The sequence below is a fragment of the Lactuca saligna genome, chromosome 7, assembly GCF_052625555.1.
Source record: "Lactuca saligna cultivar CGN05327 chromosome 7, ASM5262555v1, whole genome shotgun sequence".
Taxonomy (NCBI): Eukaryota; Viridiplantae; Streptophyta; class Magnoliopsida; order Asterales; family Asteraceae; genus Lactuca; species Lactuca saligna.
In genome coordinates, this window is record NC_136423.1 from 89,076,368 (window position 1) to 89,086,520 (window position 10,153).

Here is a 10,153-nt window from a genome sequence, read left to right on the forward strand (position 1 = left end):
ATTTCAAAAGATAAAATGTTGTCGTGGTATAATTTGCATATGAAAGTTTCCCTATAATAGTTATAAATAAAAAATGATTCCTTTGATAAAACGCGTATAGTGAAAGTTTATATAACACACTATAATAATCGAGTGTTTTACTTGTATTCCCCCCTTAAAAGCATGTAAAAGTACTCATAAAACATTTAAAAGTGTGAATTATAGGGGTATGAACTCACTTGAAAGATCGGAGGTTGCAGGATGAAAACCGGATAGAATTTCAGCTCGAGAAAGTGGATTTCCTCAGGATTCTCGAGAATCTCGGGAGCACAAATGTAACAGCCAGATTTTATTAGGTATCTTGTTTATTATATTTTGTTGATTTGCGAGGGGACTCGGTGAGTTAGAGCTCAGACTCGCCGAGTAGGGACGCGGATCACAACGCGGGATCGCGCTTGGACTCGACGAGTCCAGGATATGGACTCGGCGAGTCAACACTGTGTAATGAAACCCTAATTTCTCAGGTTTGAGACTTATTTAAAGGGCCTAATGGTCGTCATTTGTGCCCACCAGCCCCTTGAGTGAAACCCTAATCAAGTGTGAGCATTTGGAGCTAAGTAGGAGGCCATTATTGACCTTGGAGGTGTCGTTGTTGCAAGGAAGGAGAAGAGCTAGCCAAGGGAAAGCAAGAGGAGCCACTTCTGTGGGTTTGGAGTCCAGAGCATCACTTTTGTGGTAATAAATCCGAGTTACCTTCTTTTTTGTTGTTGTTTATCTAGATTTAGGGTTTGTTGAACCCTTTTATGGCAAGATTTAGTGTCCTCTTGGTCCCTTATGAGGTTGGAACCATAGATCTGGACCCTTAGAGGTCCAGAGTGTCCCTTTACCCAAGCTTTTTGAGAATCAATGGAGGCTTTGGATTGGAATCCTCATGCCTTAGGTCAAAAACTCCATTTATGAGCTATAGGGTGTGTTATGAGCACCAAGATAGGAGCTTTACGTGATGAATCAGTCGAGGGAGGCCAGATCTATAGTTTTTGGAAGCAGATCTGACCTTAGAAACGAGTTGGAGTGGTTGCATGGCATGGACTCGCCGAGTCTGTTCATCCGACTCGGCGAGTAGCTTGAAGATTGCCTTGGGACTGCTCAGCGAGTGGTCCAATCGAGTCATGGGTAGACTCAGTGAGTCAGGGTGAGTTGGAGAGGGATGACGAGTGGACTGAGTCAAACTTGGACTCGCCGAGTTGTCCTTGAGACTCGGCGAGTTGAGTCAGGGTGTCCCCGCGATTCATTCAGGTGAAACTCGTCGAGTAAAGGGGGGAATACTCGACGTGTAGTAAGGGGATTTCAGAGGGTTGGTGAAAACGTCTAGACGCGCCGAGTCGGAATGGTACTCGCCGAGTCCGGTCAGAGTTGACTGTTGACCGTTGACCGTTGAACAGAGTTGACCTGTGATTGACTTCTTATGGATAGTCAACCTTAGAGATATAAAGTGTTAATTAGAAACATATAGTGTTAGAGGAGGATTAGAGCTCGGAGGATCGAGCACGAGGGATTTTCAGGATTCGTGAGATACCGAGATACGCGAGGTGAGTCTTCTCACTGTACTATATTACCTTGAGTAGGTAACCAGAGTTATGTGATAGAGTATTTGTATGTTGTGTATGTTATGTGTTGTACTGCATTATTTCCATGTGAGTTATGTAGTGCATGTTTATCAGAGTTAGAGCCTGAGGGTTCACAGAGTTTGGGTGCACAGACCCACAGAGTTATAGCCTCGAGTGGCTAATTTGTGTTATATGTGGTATTTTGGGGGAACTCACTAAGCCTTGTGCTTACAGTGTTTGATGTTATTGTTTCAGGTACTAGTGACGACCGCGGGAAGGCGCCGGCTTGATCCATACACACACACTCGGAGTTTTTACATTGTGATCTTGGGATTTTGTATTAACCTTTATTGGATAATTAATATGGTTGTTTGATGAATATTAATTGAATTATGTTTTATAAGAAAATTGAAAAAAAATTGGTTTTGAAATTTACGGTGTTACAATTTGGTATCAGAGCCTTGGTTTGAGGGATTCGGGTACACCTTCGGGAGTATTTGAACTCAAACGGAGGAATTGGAAAGATATTTTCAAAGGAAAACCTAACTTTTCTAAGAGTAAAAGATTTTCTTGAAAAAGAAACAAATTCCAGGAAGAAACGTGTGTACGATCAGTCAGCGCCCGAACGGTGAATTCCCAAAATACTTTTATATTACGTGATATTAATATTGATATGATGTATCTGCATGCTAGAGTAGGCTAGGTATTGCTAATAGGACTAGAGTGGCCTGATTTGTGATGCCTTAGCCTAGGGAGGGGTGAGCTGCTATGAGATGCTGAGAGTGAGTAGGTAGCAGCAAGGGGTTTATGAGAGATCTATTAGAGAGTGATCTACACATGATAGAGTACTTGGGAATTGGGATCCGAAGAGGAAGGTTTGGGTGTGTACTGAGACGGTGTGGACAGTAGTATTGGGCCCGTACTACTGAAAGCATCGGGGCAGTACACAGTCCAAATAAGAATCTTGGGATACCAAGAATCAAGGAGGGGTGGATTGTCGAGTGTAAGAATGTTCGAGTGAATTCTAATTTATCGCATGTTGTATTTTAGAGGTTGATCATGGTGAGGACACGTCATATGCCGGAGGGTGCCTGAGCTAGTGATGAGGAGATTCGACGGATCATTGACGAGGAGGTGGTTGCGGTCATCAGAGCTGAGATACCATAGATGTTCGGGTCTATTAAGACCGCGCTGATTGAGACGTTTGACGAGCGTTATGCCGCTCTTTCTGAGGCTGCTGATGCAGCGGCTACCGCAGCGATCGCTACGGCGAGACCCCAGGGAGGTGATGCGTCACTGTTTCGGGAGTTCAGCAACACCAAACCACCAGAGTTTGATGGTACACAGGATCCGGTGACAGCTATGAGGTGGATATCTGATATGGAGGGGTGCTTCTTCACTTGCTCATCTCCTGAGCATCTGAAGGTTCGGTTCACGCTAAACCAGCTTCGCTTGGGAGCGAAGGACTGGTGGAAGTTTGTGACGGCGCATTTCACGTCTGCTGAGCTTTCGGCAGTGACCTGGGAGAGGTTCACTACCATGTTCCTAGATGAGTACGTTCCCCAGGTGGAGAGTGAGCGTTTGGCACAGGAGTTTCTGACCCTCAAGCAGGGTACTGAGTCAGTTACAGCGATCACGAGGATGTTTCATGAGAGGATGATGTTCTGCCCTGAGCACGTGTCCACTGAGCAGGCACGTATGAGCCGCTACCTGAGCATTTTGAGACGGGGTATTCGGGAGTTCGCCGCGAACTCCTCGTATCGGACATTTGCTGAGCTTCAGGCAAACGCCTGGAATAGGGAGATTGAGCTTGAGACTCAGGCCAGGGAGGAGGCGGAGTCTCTGGGGAGGGATCGGCGGCCGGCGCAGCTCCAGCCGGCAGCCAAGCGGGCCAAGCCCGCTGATCCCAAACCCGGGAGCCAGAAGGGCCGCACTTGCGGGAGGTGCGACAAGGGTCACGATGGAGTCTGTCGAGCAGGATCTTGCTACAAATGTGGCAAGGAGGGGCATATGGCCAAGGACTGCCCCAAGGGGTTTGCGGTGTGTTTTCACTGCAACCAGACTGGACACCGGAAGGCGGAGTGTCCGCTGTTGCATGGAGCATCTCAGGGATCAGCTCCCACCGCCATCAGAGCTACAGAGAGTCGGCCCGTGAAGGCCGAGGCACCAAGAGCTCGAGGGAGAGCCTTTCAGCTGACTGTGGAAGAGGTCCGCGCTGCACCCGACGTTGTGGCTGGTACGTTTCCTTCTATATATTTATTTTTGGTGTTGAGATATTATGCTTATATTATGCTATGCATAGGTACCTTCCTTGTGAACTCTGTGCTTGCTTTAGTGTTATTTGACTCGGGTGCGAGTCGGTCTTTTGTATCTTTGGCCTTTAGTCAGCATATCAGTGTTAGTCGTGAGGCATTGAGTCGGCCTCTGCGGGTTTCCATAGCTGCCGACAGAGTGATTTGTGCCACGGAGGTCCTCCGGGGATGTGTGTTAGAGATTTTTGGGGTTGAGTTTCCAATCGATCTGGTTCCTATTGCGATGGGTGATGTCTGTGTCATAGTGGGCATGGACTGGTTGAGCCGATTCGGCGCGGTTATCGACTGCGAGCGTCAGCTGGTGACCATACGAGATCCTAGTGGGGGAGTTCTTTCGGTATACGGCGAGGGTACACGTTCTGGCTCAAGCTTTTGTTCGGCCGCTAGGGCGAGGCAGTGTTTACAGCATGGCTGTAAGGGTTTTGTGGCGTATGTGATGGATACGTGAGTGATCTCCGAGAGACCGAGTTCAGTGGATGAAGTTCCGGTGGTGCGTGAGTTTCCAGATGTTTTTCCTGAAGAATTACCGGGTGTGCCTCCCGTGAGGCAAGTGGAGTTCAGTATCGATTTGGTTCCGGGAGCCGCGCCCATCGCTAAGGTGCCTTATCGTCTTGCACCTCCAGAGATGCAAGAGTTATCCTCACAGCTTCAGGAGCTGCTGGGGAAGGGGTTTATTCGGCCGAGTAGCTCGCCATGGGGAGCACCCATTCTGTTTGCGAAGAAGAAGGACGGCTCGCATCGAATGTGTATTGATTACCGAGAATTGAATAAGCTGACGGTCAAGAACCGTTACCCGTTGCCGAGGATCGACGATTTACTCGATCAGTTACAGGGAGCATCTTGGTTCTCCAAGATCGATTTGAGGTCGGGCTATCATCGGGTGAGAGTGCGGGACGAGGACGTCCAGAAGACAGCATTCAGGATGCGTTATGGGCATTATGAGTTTGTGGTGATGCCTTTTGGGCTCACCAATGCCCCGACTGTGTTCATGGACCTCTTGAACAGGGTATGCAGGCCGATGTTGGATCGGTCGGTGATTGTATTTATCGATGATATTCTGGTATATTCGAGATCTAGAGAGCAGCATGAGGAGCATTTGAGGGAAGTTCTTGGAGTTTTGAGATCGAAGAAACTTTATGCAAAGTTTTCTAAGTGCGATTTCTAGTTGCGGGAGGTCCAGTTTCTGGGGCACCTCGTTAATCAGAAAGGGATATTGGTCGATCCAGCCAAGGTTGACGCGGTGATGAGATAGGAGGTGCCAAAGTCACCCTCTGAGATCAGGAGCTTCCTTGGGTTAGCAGGGTACTATCGGAGGTTTATCAAGGATTTCTCCAAGATCGCAGTGCCACTCACCAGATTGACCCGGAAGGGTGTTACATTTTTGTGGGGTCCCGAGCAGCAGACCTCCTTTGAGACGCTTTGCCAAAGGTTGTGCGAAGCTCCGGTATTAGCTCTTCCGGAAGGGATGGAAGATTTTGTGGTATTCTGTGATGCATCAATTTTAGGGCTAGGAGCGGTGCTGATGCAGAAGGGACATGTGATAGCATATGCATCGAGGCAGTTGAAGCCTCATGAGACGAGATATCCCACACATGATTTAGAGTTGGGGGCAGTAGTGTTCGCTCTCAAGATTTGGCGACACTACTTGTATGGGGTTCGTTGTACGATATACACAGACCATAAGAGCTTGAAGTACTTGATGGATCAGCCTAACCTAAATATGCGGCAGAGGAGGTGGTTAGATGTGGTCAAGGATTATGATTGTGAGATCTTGTACCACCCGGGCAAGGCTAATGTGGTAGCCGACGCATTGAGTCGCAGGGCGGAGAGTACCCCACTGCGAAATGCATGTTTGAGATTGACTGTGATAGCTCCAGTTCTGGATGCCATTCGTGGGGCACAGGCCGAGGCTGTGCATCCAGAGATGTAGAAGAGAGAACGGGTCGTTGGTTTGGTTTCGGAGTTTGTGTCGGATAGTCGAGGGCTTATGACTTTTCAGGGCCGGATTTGGGTACCGTTTGTGGGCGGTACACATACTACATTGATGGAGGAAGCTCATAGATCGAAATTTTCGATCCATCTCGGGGCTACAAAAATGTATTTGGATTTGAGGAAAGAGTATTGGTGGCCTTGTATGAAGAGGGACGTCGCATGGTTTGTCGAGAGGTGTTTGACTTGTCGAAGGGTGAAGGCTGAGCACCAGAGACCGCATGGCAAGTTGCAGCCAATTGAGGTTCCCGAGTGGAAGTGGGAACAAATCACTATGGATTTCATCACCAAATTGCCAAGGACTGCCAGAGGAGTTGATACAATTTCGGTGATTGTGGATAGGTTGACGAAGAGCGATCACTTTCTTGCCATCAGTGAGAGTTCTTTGGCGGAGAAGTTGGCGGAGGTTTATGTGAGAGAAGTAGTATCTCGGCATGATGTGCGCTTCACTTCCCGATTCTGGAAGAAATTTCATGAGGAGTTGGGTACTAAGCTGCATTTTAGTACCGCATATCAACCCCAGACAGACGGCCAGAGTGAGCGGACGATTCAGACGCTTGAGGACATGCTTCGAGCATGTGTATTAGATTTTGGGGGTAGCTGGGATACGTATTTACCCTTGGCAGAGTTTTCCTACAATAACAGCCATCATTCCAGCATCGGTATGCCGCCCTTTGAGCTGTTGTATGGTAAGAGGTGTCGGACTCCCATTTGTTGGGGAGAGGTTGGGCAAAGAGTGATGGGCACTACAGAGATCGTGATTCAGACGACAGAGCAGATACAGTGGGTCAGACAGAGGTTATTGACCGCCCAGAGCTGACAAAAGAGTTATGCGGACAGGCGTCGGTCCGAGCTTGAATTTCAGGTCTGCGACTTCGTTCTCCTGAAGGTTTCTCCTTGGAAAGGAGTGATTCGGTTCAGGAAGAGGGGCAAGTTGGGGCCCCGGTTTATAGGTCCATTTCGTGTGATTGCGAGGGTAGGCCGGGTAGCCTATTGGTTGGAGTTGCCAGCAGAGTTAGGACAGATTCACGACACTTTTCATGTGTCGCAGTTGAGGAAGTGTATGGCCGATGAATCGGCAGTGGTTCCGTTAGAGGATATTCAGGTGTATGCAAGCCTGAATTATGCCGAGAGACCAGTGGCCATCAGGGATCGGAAGATCAAGGTTTTGAGAAACAAGGAGGTACCTCTGGTGTTGGTTCAGTGGCAACACTGGAGGGGATCAGAGATGACCTGGGAGCCAGAGCGTATGATGCAGGAGCAGCATCCGGAGCTGTTTTTAGAGCGAGACTTCGAGGGCGAAGTCTAGTCCTAGTGGGGGAGAGTTGTAACAGCCGGATTTTATCAGGTATCTTGTTTATTATATTTTGTTGATTTGAGAGGGGACTCGGCGAGTTGGAGCTCAGACTCGCCGAGTAGGGACGCGGATCTGGACGCGGGATCGCGCCTGGACTCGACGAGTCCAGGATATGGACTCGGTGAGTCAGCGTTGTGTAATGAAACCCTAATTTCTCGGGTTTGAGACTTATTTAAAGGGCCTAATGGCCGTCATTTGTGCTCATCAGTCCCTTGAGTGAAACCCTAATCGAGTGTGAGCATTTGCAGCTAAGTAGGAGGCCATTATTAACCTTGGAGGTGCCATTGTTGCAAGGAAGGTGAAGAGCTAGCCAAGGGAAAGCAAGAGGAGCCGCTTCTGTGGGTTTGGAGTCCAAAGCATCACTTTTGTGGTAATAAATCCGAGTTACCTTCTTGTTTGTTGTTGTTTATCTAGATTTAGGGTTTGTTGAACCCTTTTATGGCAAGATTTAGTGTCCTCTTGGTCCCTTATGAGGTTGGAACCATAGATCTGGACCCTTAGAGGTCCAGAGTGTCCCTTTACCCAAGCTTTTTGAGAATCAATGGAGGCTTTGGATTGGAATCCTCATGCCTTAGGTCAAATACTCCATTTATGAGCTATAGGGTGTGTTATGAGCACCAAGATAGGAGCTTTACGTGATGAATCAGTCGAGGGAGGCCGGGTCTATAGTTTTTGGAAGCAGATCTGACCTTAGAAGCGAGTTGGAGTGGTTGCATGGCATGGACTCGCCGAGTCTGTTCATCCGACTCGGCGAGTAGCTTGAAGATTACCTTGGGACTGCTCAGCGAGTGGTCCAATCGATTCATGGGTAGACTCAGTGAGTCAGGGTGGGTTGGAGAGGGATGACGAGTGGACTGAGTCAAACTTGGACTCGCCGAGTTATCCTTGAGACTCGGCGAGTTGAGTCGGGGTGGCCCCGCGATTCATTCAGGTGAAACTCGTCGAGTAAAGGGGGGAATACTCGACGTGTAGTAAGGGGATTTCAGAGGGTTGGTGAAAATGTCTAGACTCGCCGAGTCGGAATGGTACTCGTTGAGTCCGGTCAGAGTTGACCGTTGACCGTTGACCGTTGACCAGAGTTGACCTGTGATTGACTTCTTATGGATAGTCAACCTTAGAGATATAAAGTGTTAATTAGAAACATATAATGTTATAGGAGGATTAGAGCTCGGAGGATCGAGCACGAGGGATTTCCAGGATTCATGAGATACCGAGATACACGAGGTGAGTCTTCTCACTATACTATATTACCTTGAGTAGGTAACTAGAGTTATGTGATAAAGTATTTGTATGTTGTGTATGTTATGTGTTGTACTGCATTATTTCCATGTGAGTTATGTAGTGCATGTTTATTAGAGTTAGAACTTGAGGGTTCACAGAGTTTGGGTGCACGGACCCACAGAGTTATAGCCTCGAGTGGCTAATTTGTGTTATATGTGGTATTTTGGGGGAACTCACTAAGCCTTGTGCTTACAGTGTTTGATGTTATTGTTTTAGGTACTAGTGACGACCGCGGGAAGGCGCCGGCTTGATCCGTACACACACACTCGGAGTTTTTACATTGTGATCTTGGGATTTTGTATTAACCTTTATTGGATAATTAATATGGTTGTTTGAAAAATATTAATTGAATTATGTTTTATAAGAAAAATGAAAAAAAATTGGTTTTGAAATTTACGGTGTTACAACAAATGAACTTCGGGACTTGAGCAAAGTGATCGGGGCTTCGGGGTAGCACGGCCACGGAAAACGAGGCAAGTACGTAAGAGAAATGTGAGAAAAGGTGCATTTTCTTCAGAACCCTCGCATCCCTTTTATAGGGGCTGGGAACCGACCTCGTACATTGGGCGTACGCGTGTACGCTAGGCATACGGGCGTACGCTCGGCGTAACTCGGCCCTATCTGATGACTCCCCTTCGGATAATACCAAGGGTTTTTAATTAAAATTTATATTTTAATTATTTAATAAACTTCAAAAATTCATATCTCCTTCATACGAATTCCGTTTTCGACGTTCTTTATATCCATACGAAGGTGAGACCATACTCTACAACTTTCGTTTAGATCCCGTCGGCTAATTTTGAAATTATTTTTATTATTTATTTTTAAAAGGTCGTGGTAAGAAAATTTCTTTAGAAGTTCATAACTTCTTTATCTGACGTCAGTTTTTGCCAGACTTTTTACCGCTAAAATACCATTGTCGAGACCTTCGATTATCGTTTAGGTCATTCCGGCCAAAAGTCGCTCGATCTCCAATTCGAGTTTTTAGCCGTCTGTCGTTAAGCCGAACTTGAAAAATTCCTAACTTTCTTATACGAATTTGGATTTGGGCGTTCTTTTTACGTACGATCAGGTAATTTAATTAGTGGTTTTTGGATATTTTATTTTCGAAGTTAATTTTATTATAACGAACGTGGTTACAATACTTGACTTTTTAGGTCGTTTACATGTAGTTGAAATATCGGGTTGTCACATCATCCCCCTGTTAGAGGGAATTTCGTCCCGAAATTTAAAGCAAGAAAGATACAAGTGAATCAGAGAAAAAGATGCGAGTACTTTTGTTTCATCTGATCTTCGCGTTCCCATGTGAATTCAGGTCCCCGCTTGCCGTTCCAACGGACTTTCACGATGGGTATGCGACTTTGTTTCGTTTGTTTGACCTCTCGGTCCATGATTTCTACCGGTTCTTCCACGAAGTTGAGGCTCTCGTTGATCTTGATCTCTTCGAGTGGGATAACAAGAGTCTCATCGGACAGACACTTTTTCAAATTCGATACGTGGAAGGTTGGGTGTTTGTTACTAAGTTCCCGCGGTAGATTAAGTTTGTAAACTACAGGGACGATTCTAGTGAGAATCTCAAAAGGCCCTATATACCTTGGATTTAGTTTTCCACGCTTTCCAAATCGTAT